Below are 5427 nucleotides of genomic sequence, written 5' to 3'. Positions count from 1 at the left end.
GCCTGATCAAAGCGTGGAGAGAGTTTTATAATGCTCAAGGCCAGTGTACAGCAGCCAGAAAAATAAAGATGGCAAAGAAGACAGGAGTGGCAGCTTGACTGAAGCCAACGTCTTCCTTACCAGTTTGAGCAGGTTGACCTAACTCTAGGCTTCTTCTTTGAACAAAACATGTAAAATACCAAATCTGCTTCATAGAGCCGTGGTGAGTAACGACCCGAATGGGCCTTGGTTCAGAGTAAGCGATCCCTAAGAACTGGTGCTATCAATTACAAAATCCCATAGGCTCTCATCAGATGGAAAAAATAGCTATGAATAACCACACCAGAGGATAACCTAGCCTAGGAAGTATGAGTCATAAATGTGACCTGTTTGGAACAAAAGTCAATGCAACAGATAAATTGCTGATGCCAGGCGAGGTGTGGCACTGAGCCTCTCTCCTCCTAGGTAGGCTCGTGACACTTTCTAGCCCATCAAGCCCCACCCTGGCTGGTGGATGCTGCTGCTGCCTCTAGCCTGATGGAGGAAGCCATGATACCAACAGATTTGGTGGTCCAGGAAGAGAGGTCCTGGGACAGGGCAGGTCTGGCCTTTCCTTGGTGTGCCTGCTTCTCTTTAAGTTGAATCACTCTGCTCCTTCCCCAGTCTCCCCCTCCCATCAACTGAAGTAATCAGGGTCTTTACAGAGCCTGAAACATGGGGCGCCCACACTGTGAGTCCCCAGAAGCCAGAACACAGGACGTGGTATCCTATAGTGTACCTCCCGGCCTCCCAACGTGAGGATCTATTATTTATGCAGTGGTGTGGGCTGAACATCAATTTACTTCACAGAAGCCCAGACAGCTGAGTGCCCTGTGCCATCCATCAAAACAATAACTAAGCAATTAGTAAATAATAGACTGGAATCAATTTTCTGAAAGACAAGTAGCTAAAAAGTCCATAGGCTGCGACAATGGGAGTCAGAGCCCAGAGAGGGCACAGGGGAATGACAAGGACTCAGTCCTTAGGGATTGGGACAGAAGAGAAGGAACACTGTGAGGGTACAAGCCGGGCCCATGACTGCTCTGCCCGCCTCCAGTCTGCTTCACTGTGGCTGTCTGCTAGCTTCTAGCTCAGCTTTGGGTCAAAGCTTAAGAGCTGCTCCCCAGAGAAGATATTGAAGAAGCTGGGGTTCCTCCCCAGGGACAACAAAAAGGGGCCTGCCTTTCACTTTCTCCTGGTCAGCAGAACCCTTATATTCTCAGTGTCCAAGCCCAAGTCTGATCAGGACAGAAACTTATTCATTATTCGGTGAGAAAATGAATATTCATCACCTCAGAAGCCAGAGGAAACGTTGCGGAGGAGTTAGTCTTTCAGACTGTGGAACCCCACCACCTGGCCCTGTGTTCTGCTTCTGCTGGTTCCCGCATGTGTGGCCTTAGCTGAGCTCTTTGATTTTTCTGCTCTGTTCATTGGAACAGAAAAACAATCTCATAAAATGGGGGGGGGGGGAATCCTAAGTGAATTACATGATGAAACTTCTAGAACACTGCCCATCACGTGGCAATGGCCAGCAGTCATGATCTGTAGTCATGGATCCCTGGCAGTACAGTTTGGTACAAGCATCTTCCCTACTGCCCCACCATGGGCCAAGTATCACGACATCCCGTTCATGGGTCCCTGACATATCCCAGCCCTAATCAACCTCCCCAGTTTCATAACCTTCCCTCAACCGCTTTGTAACCTCCTCTTCCTTCTGGCTCCTACGCATTGAATGCCAGGCCTGGGGTGGGAGGGGCCAAATTCTTTTCACTCAGACAGGACACTGAATAGCCCTGCCAATGGGTGACAGACTGAGCATTGCAGGCAAGCTCCACTAACTCAGAAACAAGGGCCAAGAGCACCAGGTTCACTCTGCTTGGTTCTCAGGACTGCCTGTGGCGGAATGACCCAACAGAGAGTACGTCAGATCACTGGAGTGGCACTTGGCCAACATATGGATTATCAGGCTGCCAGAGTTCAAGACCGTGGTTTCCCTTTACAGACAAGCTGCTAATAGGTCTACAGTCAGCATGGGTGTGGGCAGCCATAGAACCCTGGTCCCTGTCTCTGAAGTGCCAGCGTGAGAGCCCAGCTCCTCTCTGGGTGTCATGGGGAAAACAGTGGATGTGACAATGAGCTGGTCCTGTTTGGGGGAGAGAGAGAGGGGAGAGAGAGAGAGAGAGAGAGAGAGAGAGAGAGAGAGAGAGAGAGAGAGAGAGAATATGAATCATGTAAAGAACGCTAACAAGGAAGTGTGGGACAGGCGAGGTCTAGATCAAGACCCCGGGGACGTAAGAGTGACCTGTCTCTTAAGGTTCCATCCTCGATTCCATTTCCAATCTGTGTTTTGGAGGAGGCAGACATTTAGACGATAGCAACAAGGACTCGGGTCAGTGAGTCTCATTATAAAGGTTCAAGAGATGGCCAGTGAGCACCAAACACTCCCGACCTCTTTCTTAGTGTCAGTGCTGGAACACTGCTTGGGGACCCAGTTTGCTGCCATCCAAGCCTTGAGATGGGTCCCTGTGACCGAGTTCTGTCCAGCAGAATGTGGCTGGGCAGCTGGGATCTACAACACATTTCATCCTGCCAGGCAAACCTCCCTGGGGACACTCCACGCTGGCAAGTACTCCTATCTGTGTGCCATTGTCATTGCGTGTCTTTCATCTGGCATCCCGGGAGAACTGGGGTCAGAGAAATGAACTGTCCGCCTTGTGAAAGTGTAAGGTTGGAGCTCCGTCCCTGACGTTGATTGTGCGAGCGCCACCTTGAACAAGGCAATCAGACTTGCTGAACCTGGTGAAGAAAACAGGGGTTAACTTCCTCACGGGGCTAGCGAGAACCTTAGAGAATGTAGCAGACTGCTTTCAAAGCTTACATAAGGACGGGTGATTTTCCCTGAAGAGACGCGGCACTCGGAGCACGCTCGTGTAGTGTGCTTCATTTAAACAGTGAATCCCAGAGATGGTCTAAAATGCGGATGGCCCAGCGCTGCCCTAAATATGGCTGGGTGATTGCCTCTGGGCCTGAAGCGCTTGCTTTCCCCGCGTGGCCCCATATTGCTGTGTAATTGGCATCTGTGGATTCAACCAACCATGGACTGAAAATATTCAGAGAAAAAAAAAACTGCATCTGTACTGAATACGTACAGATGTTTTTCTCATGACTCCCCAAACAAAACAGGACAGCAGCTATTCACACAGCCTCACTCTGTGAATAAATAACTCAAAGCCTGCCTCTTTTTTAATTTTATTTTATTTTTAAAAAATCTCTTTTTCATTTGACATACCAATCCCAGTTCCTAACCTTCCCCTCCTCCCATTTCCTTCACTTTCCCCACCACCCCAGCCCCAATCCACTCCTCAATGAGGGTAAGGCACATTGCTTTGAGAAAAGAACAAGGCCCTCCTTACTATATCTAGGCTGAGCAAGGCATCCCTCCAAAGAGAATGGGTTCCAAAAAGCCAGTACAAGCAGTAGGGATAAATCTTGGTTCCACTGCCAGTGACCCCACAGTCTACCCCAGCCAAACAACTGTCACCCACATTCCAAGGGACTAGTTTGGTCTTATGCTGTTCCTTCCCTATCTGGCCAGAGTTGGTGGGCTGCCATTAGCTCAGGTAGACTGTTTCAGTTGGTGTCCCCCTCATGGTCTTGACCTCCTTGCTCATATTCCCACTCCTCCTACTCTTCGACTAGACTTTGGGAGATCAACCCAGTGCTCCTCAGCTGTGCCTCTCTGCCTCTGCTTCCATCAGTTGCTGGATGAAGGTTCTCTGGTGACATTTAAGATAGTCATCAATCTGACTACAGGGCAAGGTCAGTTTGGGGACCCTCTGCACTATTACTTAGGGTCTAAACTAGGGTAATCCTTGTGGATTCCTGGGAAATTCTCTAGTACCAGGTTTCTTGCTAGCCCCATAATGGCTCCCCCAATCAAGGTTACTCTTTCTTTGCTCTCTGTATCTGTCCTTCCCCCATCTTGACTATCCTGTTCCCTCAACTTCTCCTCCCCCTCCCCTTTTCCCCTCCCTTCTTCCATCCTCCCTTCTCCCCCCACCCCCATGCTCCCAATTTTCTGAGGAGATCTTGTCTATTTCCCCTTCTCAGGGGGATCTATATAAGTTTCTTTTAGGGCTCTCCTTGTTACTTAGCTTCTCTGAGGTCATGAGCTCGTTATCCTTTGCTTTACAGCTATGTATTCACTTATGAGTGAGTACAGACCATGCTCATCTTTCTGGGTCTGGGTTAACTCACTCAGGATGTTTTTTTCCTAGTTCAATCCATTTGCATACAAATTTCAAGATGTCATTTTTTTTACTGCTGAGTAGTACTCCATTATGTAAATGGGCCACATTTTCTATATCCACTCTTCAGCTGAGGGTCATCTAGGTTGTTTCTAGGTTCTGACTATGACAAATAATGCAGCTATGAACATAGCTGAACAAATGTCCTTGTAATATGGTTGAGTATCCTTTGGGTATATGCACAAGAGTAGTATTGCTGGGTCCAGAGGTAGGCTGATTCCCACTATTCTGAGAAACAGCCATACTGATTTCCAGAGAGGTTGTACACGTTTGCATTCCCACCAGCAATGGAGGAGTGTTCCCTTTAGTCCACATCCTCTCCAGCATAAGCTATAATATACCAGATCATAGCCATTCTGGCTGGTATAAAATGGTATTTGAGTCATTTCAATTTGCATTATGATTACAGATGATGAATATTTCCTTAAGTGTCTTTCGGCCATTTGAGATTCTTCTGTTGAAAGTTCTCTGTTTAGATCTGTAGCCCATTTTTAAATTGGATTATTTAGTATTTTGATGTCTAATTTCTTGAGTTCTTTATATATTTTGGAGATCAGTCCTCTGTCTGATGTGAGGTTGGTGAAGATTTTTTCCCATACAGTAGGCTGCCTTTTTGTCTTATTGACTGTGTCCTTTGCTTTACAGAAGCTTCTCAGTTTCAGGAGGTCCCATGTATTAACTGTTGCTCTCAGTGTCTGTGCTACTAGTGTTATAGTTAGGACGTGGTCTCCTGTACCCATGCATTGAAGGCTATTTCCCACTTTCTCTTCTATCAGGTTCGGTGTGGTTGGATTTATATTGAGTTCTTTAATCCATTTGGACTTGAGTTTTATGCACGAGAACAGATATGGATCTATTTTCATTCTTCTACATGTTGACATCCAGTTATGCCAGCACCATTTGTTAATGATGCTTTCTTTTTCCCCCTTGTATAATTTTAGCTTCTTTGTCAAAAACCAGGTGTTCATAGGTGTATGGATTAATATCCAGGTCTTCAGTTCAATTCCATTAGTCAACCTGTCTGTTTTTATGCCAATACCAAAGCCTGCCTCTTAAGCATAGGTTTTTGACCCTATAAGGGGTTGTGTAGCTAAGTGTACAG

The sequence above is a fragment of the Alexandromys fortis genome, unplaced genomic scaffold (genome assembly GCF_014885135.2).
Source record: "Alexandromys fortis isolate MF-2015 unplaced genomic scaffold, M_Fortis_MF-2015_v1.1 scaffold_63, whole genome shotgun sequence".
In the NCBI taxonomy this organism is placed as follows: Eukaryota; Metazoa; Chordata; class Mammalia; order Rodentia; family Cricetidae; genus Alexandromys; species Alexandromys fortis.
This window is presented reverse-complemented; position numbering follows the sequence as displayed.